This window comes from Hyla sarda (assembly GCF_029499605.1).
Source record: "Hyla sarda isolate aHylSar1 chromosome 2 unlocalized genomic scaffold, aHylSar1.hap1 SUPER_2_unloc_6, whole genome shotgun sequence".
NCBI lineage: Eukaryota > Metazoa > Chordata > Amphibia > Anura > Hylidae > Hyla > Hyla sarda.
In genome coordinates this window covers 392871-409552 of record NW_026607613.1, presented here as the reverse complement: position 1 = coordinate 409552, position 16682 = coordinate 392871, and the positions used below count along the sequence as shown (strand labels likewise).

Genomic DNA, 16682 nt, shown 5'->3' with positions numbered 1-16682 from the left:
CGAGCAACACTAATGTGTATATGCATGTATGTGTATGTATGTATATATGTGTGTATGTATGTGTATATGTATGTGTATGTATGTATATATGTGTGTATGTATGTGTATATGTGTGTATGTATGTGTGTATGTATAGTGTGTATGTGTGTGTATGTATGTATATATGTGTGTATGTATGTGTGTGTATGTGTGTGTATGTATATATGTGTGTATGTGTGTGTGTATGTATATGTATGTATATATGTATGTATATATGTGTGTATGTGTGTGTATGTATGTGTGTGTGTATGTGTGTGTGTATGTATATGTATGTATATATGTATGTATGTGTGTATGTATATATGTGTGTATGTGTATGTATGTATGTATGTGTGTGTATATGTGTGTGTGCATGTGTATGTATGTATATATGTGTGTATGTATATATGTGTGTGTGTATATATGTGTGTATGTGTAAGTATGTATGTATATATGTATGTATGTGTGTATGTATATATGTGTGTATATGTGTGTGTATGTGTATGTATGTGTGTATGTATATATGTGTGTGTGTATATATGTGTGTATGTATGTGTGTGTATGTGTGAAGCCTAATTAGGCTGTATTTGTGGGAGGGGCGTGAGGTATATAACGCACCACGCCCCGCATCCAGGTGCGTGTGTTGCGTTTGGCGGTTGTACTTGTGCACCGCTGTGAGCTCCCACGTCTTCCAAGCTGAAGCTGTTTCTACCATCTCGGAGAAGAAGCGCCATCTCGGTAGGGTAAGCCGCCGCAAGGCATGCGTTATGGGGTTTTCAAATGTCTGCACTATGAGGTCTCACGTGTCCCCGGGCTCCGGTGGCCGGCCCACGTGTCACGTTAGCGAATGTTTCCCCATTCCAGGGCAGCAGGGAGGGAACAGGGGAAGGATCCCGCACTATTCAGCGCAGGGAGCCGGTACTCACGCGGGGATCCGGGCGGGTACCGGAGCGTCTGTCTCGTTTTTCTGGTTGTCTGGCGGGGATCTCGGGGGGGGGGGGGTTTTGGGGCGGGGGATTCCGGTGTCTGGCATGCTCCCGGTCAAAGACCACCCGGCGGTCGGGGGCAGTTTCCCTAGTGTCAGGCGCAGGGGAGGCGTGACTATCCAGAGGAGGGGAGGGGCCAGCGCCGTACCACGTGGTCAGCGGCACCATCCACACGCACCTCTCGGCACCCGGGCGGTGCGGACGGGGAGTCTCGTCATTCCTGTCGGTCTAGTGTCCGGCGGGGGTGTCGGGGCGCCCCGTTTGCATCTCCCTCGCCGGGCTGGGGCGAACCCCAGCAAGCCGGGAATGCCGCCCACCTGTTTCTCCTCACAACTGGAGGGGGGCGTAGTTTGTCGGCCGAGTGCCGTGCGGGGCCGGCGTCGATTCCATGGGGACTCACATGGGGCGGCGCCGTCCACGTACGGCTACGATCGGCAGTTGGTCGGATGGAGAATCGCGGTATCCCTGTCGGTCTGGCGTGTTGCCAGGTCCGACGGGGATGCCGGCAGGGGCTAATTTCCGCGTTTTCCTTTGCTGGGCCCGGGGAGTCAGCGTCCCCCATGCGGGGGGTGGGGGGGGTCGGGGGATCCCCGGCAGGCACCTGAGTGGGTGGGGCTAGCACTGTACCACAGGGGGGCTACAGGTCCAACTCTAATTATTCGGGGCATTTTCGCTCCATCCGGAGGGAGGGGGGGGGGGTCCGGTGGGGCATCAGCGGCGGGGCCATTCACCCGCCCGCCGCGGGTGTCCCGCAGGGCGCTGGCAGGTCTGGGGGGGGGCAGCGGTCAGGGACGGTCCAAGGCAATAAGCGTTGTTGCCGGTGGCCGGTACGGCAGTTAACCATTTCCCCAGCATGTCAGCTTACACAACCACTCTCAGAGTCAGATGCGCGCAAGCTCCCGATTCACAACTGGGTCACGAGTCATGCTACCAGAATCACTATAGGTTCCCCAAAACAATCAGGCACTCGTATCATACTGTCACAACCACAATGTGTAGATATGACACAATTAAATGATGATGATAAGTATGATTGGATACATCCCTTTCACAGGCACGTTGTTAGAATCTGATGCAGTTTGTTTTGAATTTGTTTGTCACACAGCACGGGTTGTTAGTTTCAAGCAAGTTACAGCACGGTCCGTGTCCTTGCCGTGGACAGTTGTCATCAGGTCAGATCAGGTGGGTTGAATACCAGATAGGTAACAGGTCATCGGTAGTCATGAGGCTTAGGTTGCCAGGCTCATTGTCACAAATCACACTGCTACTTGTGTCACAATGATCAAGGATAGGCAGTAGTTGTTACCGATATCCTGGCTCGCCTTCCAGGGGAGATTACTGTAGATTTATTGTTACTGACACGTCTTTAGAGCAATCAATAAATCTTACATCGGACTACTGATACATCCTGACTCATCTTCAGGAGCAACCGCCTCAATACTGTTACTGACACGCCTTCGGAGCAGTATGAGTTCCGTCACAATCACGGTTATCGTCACGCTCAACATCTCGGCCCACAGCACACAAGCTCTCACATAGGCAGTCGGTCTTACCATTGACTCTGACACGTCTTCAGAGCCAGGGGCCTCTGCACAGGACCGCCGCCAGGTTCTGGGTCACGTTGTTTTTGTTACACATAGACCGTGGTTTTACCGCTATACCTGACACGTTCTTCAGGGGAAGCCACGGTTGCTATTGTTACCGACACGTCTTCGGAGCAATAGTCTTGTTACATGTTGCATCCTAATCCTTGTGACATGCGCACCGGCCCATAAACACACGGAGGCACAGGCCTCAAACACCGTCACATAACCACACTCGGCTATGGCACCATACAACAATACCTGCACGCTTCCCCCTTCTTAAGAGCCATCAGGCTCAATTCACAGTTGTCTCTACGGGGCACCTGCCGTTCTAGCAAGTTTCCATGTTTTGGGGGTCAGGTTAAAATTACATGTCTTCTGTTGTCTTAGGTTTTGGTCATTGGACATTTATTGGTTGTATCAGCTAGGGAGTGGCAGGTCAGTATTGTTATCAAAGGTGGCAGGGGCATCAGTAGGGTCGTTGTTTTCTCACAGTGTTTGCTTCTTTCTCCCCGGCACCCACTTGGACTGGACAGGTCAGAGTGTGGCAATATGTCTCACGGATCAGATATCGAAGATCCTTTATCGGTGCCAGATACCCCTGCCAGAAGCTCCGAACGCGGAGTCACGTCCTCCAAGTACCGCTCATGGACTATACCGAAATTGATGGAGAAACTCCGTAGGAGGAACGTTCCTTTTCCGGCATCAGCCCGCAAATCTGAACTATTCAAGTTATTGATGGCTGACCCAGGGGCAGGGAGTAGTGGGGAAACAGGCCCAGGGCAGTCTTCATCAGCTACCCTTGACGAACTGCATACCATGATGACCTCCGTGATGTCATCAATTGCAGCGTTCAACTCCAGACTGGATTCACTGGAGCAGGGCAGTACCCGGGATCCGGCGATCCCCGACAGGGGGGCTACCCTTTCAACCCCACAAGCCGCAGTGTCAGGTACGCACGAGGGAGCCCCCAAAATTGCCCCGGCTCATTTCGTGCCTGCCTCTATCCGCAAGGACATATTAGAGGGGAAAGACATAAACTTAGCATCATTGCTTATCACGTCTCAAGACCTCACGGAGACAAAGACAGTCGCCTGCGGTGAGCTGTCAGTAGTACTAAAGAGCAAGGATGCCAGGCTAAGTCGCAAATTGACTTTCCAAGAATTCGTCCTGGCATTCAGTATGTACAGGGACATAATATGCTCGGCAAAGCCAGAACGTAGGGAGGAGCTGGATCTATACCTCTATCAAATCACGGAATTTTCATATAAGTACGGGGGAAGTCATTTCTACGACTACCACCGATCATTCTCCGCCAAGGCGGCAGCAGCGCACAGCCAATTCGGTTACATGACCGACTGGAGCCTGGTGGACACAGTGCTGTTCTGCAAGCACTTCGCAGGCCTGAAATCACCGGCCTGTGCGACTTGCCAATCCATCTTCCATTCCACAGCCTGGTGCAGCAACCACCAGCCCGAGGCCAGCACTAGCAGAGGTGGCACGTCCGGGTCAGGCTCCAATCCGAAGGTCACTCCTACAGTTGACAAACTAGGGCGGCCGGTCCGATATTTAGGACGCAGTCAAATCTGCAACAATTACAATTTGACCACGTGTAATTACAACAATTGCAGATTGTTACATGTATGTTTCCTATGCTATAGGGCCCACCCAAGTACAATGTGCTCGGTAAAAGGGCAAGCATGACTAGGCGGGGTCAGGATACAGGCTCTGGCACAAGTACTAATAGATCATCCCGACCAAAGCTGGGTCAAGTGGTTGATCAATGGATTCACCCAGGGGTTCCACACTGGTCTAGTGGCTTTACCCCAGTGCACTTTCGAGTGCAAAAATTTGCGTTCAGCTATCCAGGAACCCCATGTAGTATCAGATCTGCTCAAGGTGGAGCTCGACCGGGGTTATATCATTGGGCCTTTTCTGCAACCCCCTTTTGAAAGTTGGCGGGTAAGCCCGGTGGGCGTAGTGACGGGCAAATTCAGTAATAAAAAAAGAATGATCTACGATTTGTCCGCGCCCCATTCTTTGGCAATTCCTAGCTTAAATTCACTGATTCCATCAGACGAGGTGTCGATGAAATACACGTCTGTCGATCAGGCCATCCAGCTGGTACTACACCTAGGTCCGGCAGCATGGTTGTCCAAGGCGGACATCACAGATGCCTTCAAATTACTACCGATACACCCCGATCTCTGGAAATGGCATGGCATTAAGTGGCAAGAAACATACTATTTCGCGACCAAACTAACATTCGGATCAAAGAGCAGCCCATGGCTTTTCGACCAACTCGCACAAGCATTACACTGGGCTTTAGTAAATACTAGGAACTGTCACCACGTTCTACACTACTTAGATGATTTCCTGCTTCTTGAACCTTCCACTTCTCACCCTGCGGATCTATCCAGCCTCTTACAGCTGTTTTCTCTTCTTGGTGTTCCAGTGTCCCCCAACAAGACGGAGGGCCCCACCACAAGGTTAACCTTCTTGGGTATTGTCCTAGACTCAGTTTCACTACAGGCCAGCCTCCCTCCCGAGAAGCTAAACAGGATACAAGAAATGGTACACAAATTCACAGTCACCAGGGTCACCACAAAGGCAGAGCTCCAGAGCCTACTGGGCATGTTAGCCTTCGCCATGCGGATCATACCACAGGGCAGAGCTTTCACTTCCCGTCTACTTGCCTTACTTCCAACAGGTACTACCCAAGACAGTCCCATCCATCTCGACCCCCAGGCCATGGCCGACTTGGTGATGTGGGACAGTTACATCTCACAATGGAACGGGATCTCCATGTTCATCCCTGCCGTCTCGGATGATTCACCCAGAATCATCTCGGACGCATCAGCATCCGTTGGTTTCGCTGCAATATTTGGCAGTCACTGGTTGGCAGATCGCTGGCCAGTAGAGGTGCTATCCATAGCCAGCTTCCTCAAGACATCAGCACTTTTCGAAATTTACCCCATAGTAGCAGCGGCCCAGACATGGGGGCACAGTTGGACAGGACAGACGGTCCAGTTCTCCTGTGACAATGTGTCCACAGTCGAGATTATAAACAAAGGGAGATCTAAGTCACCTGAAATCATGAAATTTATGAGGAGATTGGTATGGCTTTCGCTGCAACATAAGTTCAATTTTGTCTGTAAACATGTGGCGGGTGTTGTGAATCTGGCAGCTGATGCCTTGTCTAGATCTAAAGTAGATGTTTTCTTCCAGGTGATGCCCGAAGCGGATCTCGCGGGTTATCCGGCACCACCATGTGCCACGTTAAGGATGGATTAGCTCATTATTCAAATGTCACGCTTAAACTTGTAAAGAAATCTCTCGCTCCTAGCACCAAGAAGTCATACGACGCCGCTCTGTCTTCATACAAATATTTCCTCACCACATTCAACATTCCGTTTTCTTACGATACACAAACCATACTATCATACATTGGCTTCTGCCATTCAGCCCGCAATCTATCACCCTCCACTATCAAACAACATTTAGCCGGCATCCAACATTTCATCTCCCTCTCTCACCCTGACAAACCGTCCATCATGTCAGTACACACAATCAAGGCAGCACTCAAAGGGGCTCAGCTCAGCAGAACACCTGCCAGCCCAGGCCGCCTTCCCATTTCAGCAGAATTGTTCCGTTCCATGTCAGACCTTCTGGACAAGAGTTGGGTTCATGCCCAGTTTAGTTTTAAAAGCCGCAATTTACTTAGCCTTCTACGGTTTTCTCCGGCCAGGGGAATTCACGTGCAGGTCAGTACACTCACCAGCCTTGGCCATATCACAATTGACAAGGGTAGAGGGCCAGTTTGAGCTAAGCCTTAAGGTCACGAAGACGGCCAGGGGCGGGGCTATTATCAAATATTTTCCCTCAGAAAATCCCTGGTGCCCCGTGGCTGTACTATCAAGTCTAACGCAAGCTTTGGGAACAAAACCTGGCAATTCTCCTTTGCTGCCATTCAATTCAGCCGCACTCACCACGTCACAGTTCTGTAACCATGTCCGTATCCTGATCAATACCCTGGGTCTGGAGGCAAATAAGTTTTCGGGCCATTCATTCCGCATTGGCGCAGCTTCCTCAGCTTCTGCACACAAGGTTCCACCTCACATCATTAGGAAGTTAGGGCGTTGGAGTTCAGGCTGCTTTGCCACATATATTCCAGATCCCCGAGTAGAGATGGCTGACGTGTTTAAACATTTGGCTCTTTAATTCAATAAACCACTTTTCTTATACCCTACTTAACTGTCTTTCATTTTTGCCCTCTTAAGGCTGATCCTCGGTCACGGTTTCCAGGCACAAGTTCAACCGTATATACATGAGTATTGGTATTTAATGTTTTATTACAGGTGAAGGCGAGTTCACTACATACAGGTAAGTCATTCTTACTCCTTCCCAGACCTTAGCACGCGGTTAGCACTGACCACAAGTGTGAAGCCTAATTAGGCTGTATTTGTGGGAGGGGCGTGAGGTATATAACGCACCACGCCCCGCATCCAGGTGCGTGTGTTGCGTTTGGCGAAACCCACCCTTTCCCCCCCTCTCTTTTTCATAAATCCTTACATAGGGGATGCCCTCTTAAGGCTGATCCTCGGTCACGGTTTCCAGGCACAAGTTCAACCGTATATACATGAGTATTGGTATTTAATGTTTTATTACAGGTGAAGGCGAGTTCACTACATACAGGTAAGTCATTCTTACTCCTTCCCAGACCTTAGCACGCGGTTAGCACTGACCACAAATATATATATGTGAGCAAGTGAATCTGTCTGTGTATGTGTATGTATGTATATGTATGTGTATGTATATATGTGTGTGTATATATAATATAATCTATGTATATGTGTGTATATCTGTGAGTGATTGTATGTGTGTACCTGTATGTATGATGTGCCTATTGGCTATATCTTTTAGTATATATTCCATGTTGTATGTATGTGTCAGTGTCTCTATGTATGTGTATATATTACCTATGTACTGTATGTGTGTATATTACCTATGTACTGTATGTGTGTATATTACCTATGTACTGTATGTGTGTATATTACCTATATACTGTATGTGTGTATATTACCTATGTACTGTATGTGTGTATATTACCTATGTACTGTATGTGTGTATATTACCTATGTACTGTATGTGTATATTACCTATGTACTGTATGTGTGTATATTACCTATGTACTGTATGTGTGTATATTACCTATGTACTGTATGTGTGTATATTACCTATGTACTGTATGTGTGTATATTACCTATGTACTGTATGTGTGTATATTACCTATGCACTGTATGTGTGTATATTACCTATGTACTGTATGTGTGCATATTACCTATGTACTGTATGTGTGTATATTACCTATGTACTGTATGTGTGTATATTACCTATGTACTGTATGTATGTATATTACCTATGTACTGTATGTGTGTATATTACCTATGCACTGTATGTGTGTATATTACCTATGTACTGTATGTGTGTATATTACCTATGTACTGTATGTGTGTATATTACCTATGTACTGTATGTGTGTATATTACCTATGTACTGTATGTGTGCATATTACCTATGCACTGTATGTGTGCATATTACCTATGTACTGTATGTGTGTATATTACCTATGTACTGTATGTGTGTATATTACCTATGCACTGTATGTGTGTATATTACCTATGCACTGTATGTGTGTATATTACCTATGTACTGTATGTGTGTATATTACCTATGTACTGTATGTGTGTATATTACCTATGTACTGTATGTGTGTATATTACCTATGTATTGTAGGTGTGTATATTACCTATGTACTGTATGTGTGTATTAGGGGTGTGAATCGCCAAGAATTTGGCGATTCGATTCGAATCACGATACCAGTGTGGCGATTCGATATATCGCGATATATCGCGATACCGTCTAGGTGACGATACATCGCGATATATCGCCCACCTGGGAGCATTCATAGATCCCAATAGACGCCGCTGTCAGCTTTGACAGCGGCGATCTAGTAGTCCGGTGCGCACTTTTCTCATGTTATCCCGTCCGGGCTGCAAAATAAAATAAAACGCACTTTATCTTACCTGCCAACGAGCCCGCGGAGCTCCGGTACAGGTGTTCGGTCCCCTGGCTGTATTCTTCTTATTTCCTGTTAGTCCGGCACGTCACATGGAGCTTCAGCCTATCACCAGCGGAGGCGGGACATCTCTGCGGCCAGTGATAGGCTGAAGCTCCGTGTGACGTGCCGGACTAACAGGAAGTAAGAAGAATACAGCCCGGGGACCGAACACCTGTACCGGAGCTCCGGGGGCTCGTTGGCAGGTAAGATAAAGTGCGTTTTATTAAAAATTCCACATCCCTAAAAGAATCGATTCAAAAATATTTTGAATCGATTCTGTATCGGCAAATGAAAAATCGCGATTATCGCGAGAATCGATTTTTTCTTACATCCCTAGTGTGTATATTACCTATGCACTGTATGTGTGTATATTACCTATGTACTGTATGTGTGTGTATTACCTATGTACTGTATGTGTGTATATTACCTATGTACTGTATGTGTGTATATTACCTATGTACTGTATGTGTGTATATGACCTATGTACTGTATGTGTATATATTACCTATGTACTGTATGTGTGTATATTACCTATGTACTGTATGTGTGTATATGACCTATGTACTGTATGTGTGTATATTACCTATGCACTGTATGTGTGTATATTACCTATGTACTGTATGTGTGTATATTACCTATGTACTGTATGTGTGTATATTACCTATGTACTGTATGTGTGTATATTACCCATGTACTGTATGTGTGTATATTACCCATGTACTGTATGTGTGTATATTACCTATGTACTGTATGTGTGTATATTACCTATGCACTGTATGTGTGTATATTACCTATGCACTGTATGTGTGTATATTACCTATGTACTGTATGTGTGTATATTACCTATGTACTGTATGTGTGTATATTACCTATGCACTGTATGTGTGTATATTACCTATGTACTGTATGTGTGTATATTACCTATGTACTGTATGTGTGTATATTACCTATGTACTGTATGTGTGTATATTACCTATGTACTGTATGTGTGTATATTACCTATGTACTGTATGTTTGTATATTACCTATGTACTGTATGTGCCTTTATGTTATGTGCTTGTATTTATTGTATGAAGCACATTATTAGGGAATCAATAGAGGAATGGAAGCACAGTATATAGGGAATTTATGGAAGCACAGCATATATTTCATTATATTGGAACATTATATTTTTATGTATGCTGGCACTGTGTGTAGATCCTTAGGGTGCGTTCACGTGTGCCTATTTTTGCTGCAGATTTTGCTTCTCATTGACAATGGGAAGAGAAATCTGCTAAAGCAAATCTGCAGCAGATCTGCAGCAGAAAATATGCACGTGTGAATGCACCCTTAGTGGTGGCACAGTATAGTTAAATAATAGTGGCACAGTATATAGTTCATTAATGGTGGCACAGTATATAGGGAATTAATAGATGAATGGTGGCACAGTATATAGGGAATTAATAGATGAATGGTGGCACAGTATATAGTTCATTAATAGTGGCACAGTATATAGTTCATTAATAGTGGCAAAGTATATAGGGAATTAATAGATGAATGGTGGCACAGTATATAGGGAATTAATAGATGAATGGTGGCACAGTATATAGGGAATTAATAGATGAATGGTGGCACAGTATATAGTTAATTAATAGTGGCACAGTATATAGGGAATTAACAGATGAATGGTGGCACAGTATATAGGGAATTAATAGATGAATGGTGGCACAGTATATAGTTCATTAATGGTGGCACAGTATATAGGGAATTAATAGATGAATGGTGGCACAGTATATAGGGAATTAATGGTGGCACAGTATATAGGGAATTAATAGATGAATGGTGGCACAGTATATAGGGAATTAAGTGGAGGTAAGGTATATAATTAAAGGGAAACTGACAGGCTGTTTACTCGCACTAAACCCAATACACTAGGTTACAGTGCAGTATACAAAAATTGGTCTTTCCATTTTCTAGGTATTGCCCCACATTGCTAGTATGCAAAGTCAGTCTTGTGCGCAATGGAGGCGGAGCTTCCCTGCCTCCATCCTGTATGCTGTGCTATGCCTCGCCATCTTTGTATATTTCTAATTATTTTTTTTTGCCAACTCTAGTATATTGTAGACTGTAAGCATATATTAGTGTGGTGTCCATCTCTTCAGTGGTGATTGGGTGATTGGTGCTGGGTGATTGGTGCTGGGTGATTGGTGCTGGGTGATTGGTGCTGGGTGATTGGTGCTGGGTGATTGGTGATGGGTGCTGGGTAATGGGTGCTGAGTGATTGGTGCTGGGTGATTGGTGCTGGGTGATTGGTGCTGGGTGATTGGTGCTGTATGATTGGGGATGGGTGATGGGTGCTGGGTGATTGGGGATGGGTGATGGGTGATTGGGGATGGGTGCTGGGTGATTGGTGCTAGATGATTGGGGATGGGTGATGGGTGCTGGGTTATTGGTGATTGGTGCTGGGTGATTGGGGATGGGTGATGGGTGCTGGGTGATTGGGGATGGGTGATGGGTGCTGGGTGATTGGTGCTAGGTGATTGGGGATGGGTGATGGGTGCTAGGTGATTGGTGCTGGGTGATTGGTGATGGGTGCTGGGTGATTGGTGCTAGGTGATTGGGGATGGGTGATTGGTGCTAGGTGATTGGTGCTGGGCGATTGGTGCTGGATGATTGGGGATGGGTGATGGGTGATTGGTGCTAGGTGATTGGTGCTGGGTGATTGGTGATGGGTGCTGGGTGATTGGTGCTAGGTGATTGGGGATGGGTGATGGGTGCTGGGTGATTGGTGCTAGGTGATTGGTGCTGGGTGATTGGGGATGAGTGATGGGTGATTGGTGATGGGTGCTGGGTTCTGTCATATAGAGCTCAGGTGGGGGCATATAGGGGGAGATTTATTAAAACCTTTGCAAAGGAAAATCCTGATCTGATTGGTTGCTATGGGCGACTGCACCACTCTTTCTCTGCACAGGTTTGATAAATCTCCTCTATAATACAGTATATTATAGGGCAGCTGTCATATCTTTTCTGTAAATAAGACTGACAGCACAGCCAAAGTGTATATACACATGGCAGACCTTCATAGAAACTGTTCTTGACTCGATTTTACAAAAACACCAACTTTTATGGGGGCTAAGAATGTCGAGAAAGTCTGGCGGGAGTCCGCTGTGTCCCTGGGCCGCAACACATCTGCCCATTAAGTCTGGCAGACGTTTTTTAAATTATGAAAAGTGCCCTCTTTTTTACTTGAGCCCCTGCCCTTCAAAATGTCTGTGCACGTCCCTGGTCTGCAGGGCAAAGCACAGGGGGCATTATATGTGAAGAGCACATGACAGGGGGGCCCCCTGTCCTGTGCTCTTCACATATAATGCCCCCTGTGCTGTGCCCCTCACATATAATGCCCCCCTGTGCTGTGCCCTTCACATATAATGCCCCCTGTGCTGTGTGCCCCACACATATAATGTATATGTGTGGCACAGCACAGGGGGCATTAGGTGAGGGGCACAGCACAGGGGGCATTATATGATATAATGCCCCCTGTCCTGTGCCCTTCACATATCATGCCCCCTGTGCTGTGCCCCTCACATAATGCCCCCTGTCCGGTGCCCTTCACATATAATGCCCCCTGTGCTGTGTGCCCCACACATATAATTTATATGTGTGGCACAGCACAGGGGGCATTATGTGACAGCTGAAGGCTGAGAGTTGTAGTTTTGCAACAGGTGGGCAGCCACAGGGGATCGGTGTTGCAGTATGTCAATCTAGGGCCATGGTGTCTGATCTTGAACTGGCAGCAGGAGCCACGACCACTTTAAATCAATGGCTGCTGGGACGTCTGACTAGTGACATCCTTCACTCCAGACCGCAACGTCAGGGACATCACTCGTCAGACGTCCCGGCGGCCAGCGCTGCTCATTGAGCCTATCGGAGTAGCATTGATCTATGTAAGAAACCTATGGGCCCAGGCTGTTGGGGCCACCAAATGATATTACATATACACAATGTCTGGTTAGGAGAAACAAATATAACGCACCCACAGGGAGTGGCGCCATTTTAATAAAAATTGTCAAAAACCTTAGATAACAGACATACAGAATATATTAGAAAGCTTTTTTGATTTTCAGCCAATCAGAGAGCAGCACTACTGAAATAGAACTCCCAGGAGGTAACAGCGTGTCACACATGTGATGTCATAACCATTGTCCACCAAAGAGCAGCACTGAGCAGAAATAACACGGCTCCTGTTCATTCTCCATCAGTGAGGGGCCGGTGCTGGACACTGTGTAGGGACGCGGGAATGCAAAGTCATACACATGACTGTGACTGGTAAGTGTTACATTGTTGTGTCCAAAAGATCTCTAGTGCAGTTCCATGTGTATTTCTATGATAAACATGTAAATAATTTATCTTTTTTTTCTTATCTTAGATGCACTATCTCCAGGACATGGAGTAGCATTTCCGGACCTACAGCAAGACGTTGGATGAAGGCATAGCCCCAGAAATAACACTGGTCCTGTTCATCAGTGAGGGGCCGGTGCTGGACACTGTGTAGGGACACGGGAATGCAAAGTCATGCACATGACTGTGACTGGTAAGTGTTACATTGTTTTGTCCAAAAGGTCTTTATTGCAGTTCCATGTGTATTTCTATGATAAACATGTAAATAATCTATCTTTTTTTGTCCCCTATCTTAGATGCACTATTTCCAGGACATGGAGTAGCATTTCAGGACCTACAGCAAGACGTTGGATGAAGGCACAGGCCTAGGAATCATGCACATACACAGAAACATTTGCCCAAATTCTAGAGGTAACCTCCTTTAGTATGCCCAGAGGAAGGGCCATACAGTAGCCATGGATTCCCTACAGGTTTCCTCCCCTCTGGAGGTTTTTCCTGTCCTGAGTATTAGTTACTGTACGCTCTTTGTGAGTGATGGGAGGTTACAAAAAATCCCCTACACAAACATTTTAATAAATAATAAATAAAGTTCCCCTTTTTTTAAACTGTTCTTTGACTTGTTCGACTCATTTATTTATTTCTGTGTGTGAAAATAGAGTTAGCAAAACATGGATGACCAAAGCTGCTCTCCTGCACGATCTGCATAATGCGGTGCGGAGAGAGGTAACTGGTGCTGGGTGGTGCAGTTTATGAGGCAAACGTAGAACACCCAGCAAGTTCCATGCACAAGCCTTTTTCTGATGAATGGGACTCATGCAGGGAACTTGCTAGGGGTCATACGGTTGCAAAGGATCAACTTTTGGGTACATGAACTGTCCCTTAAAGGGGTACTCCGCCTCTAGATATCTTATCCCCTATGTAAAGGATAGGGGATAAGATGTATGATCAATGGGATCCTGCTGCTGGGACCCCAGCAATCTCCATGCAGCAACCAAAATTCTTAATAGTATGTTTAGATCACTGGTTCCTGTGGTGGTATTCGTGACATCATGCCACACCTTCTTGTGACATCACACCACCTCCCATAGACATAAATGGAAAGGGCGTGGCGTGAGGTCACGACCCGCACCTCGAGAACCCAGAGTTCTAAATATATTATTTGGAACGCCGGGTGCTGCATGAAGATCACGGGGGTCCCAGTGATCAGTCATCTTTTGTCCTATCCTTAAGGTAGGGGATAAGATATCTAGGGGCGGAGTACCACTTTAAGGAATTAGAGAGTCTAGGCATGCCTTACAAGCAGGTAGAAAAAGAACAGCTGGGAGAAATGACAGGACACGAAGCAATGTTTGGCTGGGACCGATTTTGGGTGTGTTCTGGCCAATTAAAGGAGAACTGTGACAAAAATTAACTTATCCCCTATCCATGGGTTATGGGATAAGTAGCTGATCGTGGGGGGTCCCCCTGCAATACCTGGGATGAGACCCGTCGCTCAGTGAGAAGCGCTCGCTGCAGACGTCAAATCTCAATTTCCCTGGACCCCCCCCTTCCTTCATGTCCACCAAAGACGCCCCCAGACTGCTGTCTCTTACAGAGTTTTATGCCCAGAAATGGTTGGCTACTCACTTTGTCAGTAGATTCTCATCCTAAATATGAAGACAATCGGGAAAATGTACCTGTGGAGTGGAAATGTTGTCCAGTTGCTCTTAGCAACCAATCAGATCACTTCTTTTATTTTTCAGAGGTCTTCTCAAGAATGAAAGAAGCAATCTGATTGGTTGCTATGGGCAACCTGATGAAAACATATTTTTTTTCTTTAACAACTACAGTACTACAACTCCCATTGTAGTGTGTCTGTTCAACCTGTGCCTCCTCCAACCCTGACCCTTAGGGGGGCACAGACGGACCACACTGGGGGTTGTAGTACTTTCATTTTTACAGTTCCCCTATAACTCTGCAGCTTCGGTAGAAGTATGAGGCTCAGCCTTAGAGTCAGTGTATCTGGCTGCTCCGGTGTTCTTCTATTTTACAGCCTGGACCCTGTTCTCCTCCACACTGGTCCCTGTGGTCGGGTCAGATGGTTCTGGACTGGGGCTGAACGGTTGCTTGAGGGATTTAGTGGCAGATTTTTTGGGACTTCAGTTGTTGGATGACCTCTCTCTCTTCAGTGGCTGCTGATATTCGTAGTGCAGAATTTACAGGTGTTACGTAAAAGGGGTACTCCGGGGGAAATTTTTTTTTTTTTTTTTAATCAACTGGTGCCAGAAAGTTAAACAGATTTGTAAATTACTTCTTAAAAATCTTAATCCTTACAGTACTTATTAGCTGTCGTATGCTACAAAGGAAGTTGTATAGTTCTTTTCGGTCTGACTACAGTGCTCTCTGTGAGTAGGAGCAAATCTCCATAGTAAACGTCTCCTACTCCGGACAGTTCCTGACATGGACAGAGGTGTCAGCAGAGAGCACTGTGGTCAGACTGGAAAGAAATCCAAAAAGAAAATAACTTCCTCTGTAGAATACAGCGGCTTATAAGTATTGGAAGAATTAAGATTTTTAAATAGAAATAATTTACAAATCTGGAAAATTTCCCCAACCTCAAGGTTAGTGTTTAACCACTTAAGGACCTAGGGCGTATGGATACGCTTTGACGTCCTGGTACTTAAGGACCAAGGGCGGATCCATACGCCCGTGGGAATTTCAGTCCCCGCCGCGCGCCGGGCGGGGACCGGGCCGGGGTGACTGCTGATATCAATCAGCAGGCACCCCGCGCAAATGCCAAGGGGGGTCATCAGATCCCCCCCCCATCGGCGATCGGCGCAAATCGCAAGTGAATTCACACTTGCGATTTGCGCCGATTCCGGGTCATACGGGTCTATTGTCCTTAAGGTGAAAAAGGGCTCGGTCCTTAAGGGGTTAAGGACCCAGGGCATATCCATACGCCCGAGGGAATTTCAGTCTCCGCCGCGCGCTGGGCAGGGACCGGGCCGGGGTGACTGCTGATATCAATCAGCAGGCACCCTGCGCAAATGCCCAGGGGGGTCATCAGACCCCCCCCCATCGGCGATCGGCGCAAATTGCAAGTGAATTCACACTTGTGATTTGCGCCGATTCCGGGTCATACGGATCTATTGTGACCCGGTGACCCGGAATAGAAGGGGGATTGCGGTTTTCTAAGACACCCACGATCCCCCTGTAGGCATAGGAGTGGGGTGGCAGGGTTGCCACCTCTCCTATCCCTGCTATTGGTCTGCTATTGATCGTCAGAGGTGGCCACCAATAGCAGACTGAGGGCGGGGGGGGTTAACTTTTGTTTTCCCCGTCCTGCCCACCCACAATAGGCGGGGCAGAATGGGGAACCGAAGGGGACCGGGCGCCGACGTCCACTTACCCGTCCGGAGGCTGCGGCGACGTTGGGGACCGGGCGCCGACGTCCACTTACCCGTCCGGAGGCTGCGGCGACGCAAGGATAGAATGAACAGAAAAGGTGGTGGAGTCTGTCTGTATGTAAGAAGTGGTATGAAAGTCAGTGTGAACGATGCCATAGTGTGTGATGATTTTGAGGAGGTGGAATCACTGTGGGTAGAATTACAAAAGGAG

At 46.9% G+C, this 16682-nt stretch overlaps 2 long non-coding RNA genes across 2 annotated transcripts in view; both read left to right on the top strand.

Moving 5' to 3' along the window:
* LOC130298391 (uncharacterized) overlaps positions 1-16682 on the top strand; it is a 107732-nt gene that overhangs the window by 22113 nt on the left and 68937 nt on the right. The gene's annotated exons all lie outside the window — the stretch shown is intronic.
* Positions 12884-13556, top strand: LOC130298382 (uncharacterized). The gene is made up of 3 exons (XR_008849768.1): positions 12884-13013; positions 13114-13278; positions 13382-13556. It is a non-coding gene; the product is annotated as an uncharacterized LOC130298382 (long non-coding RNA).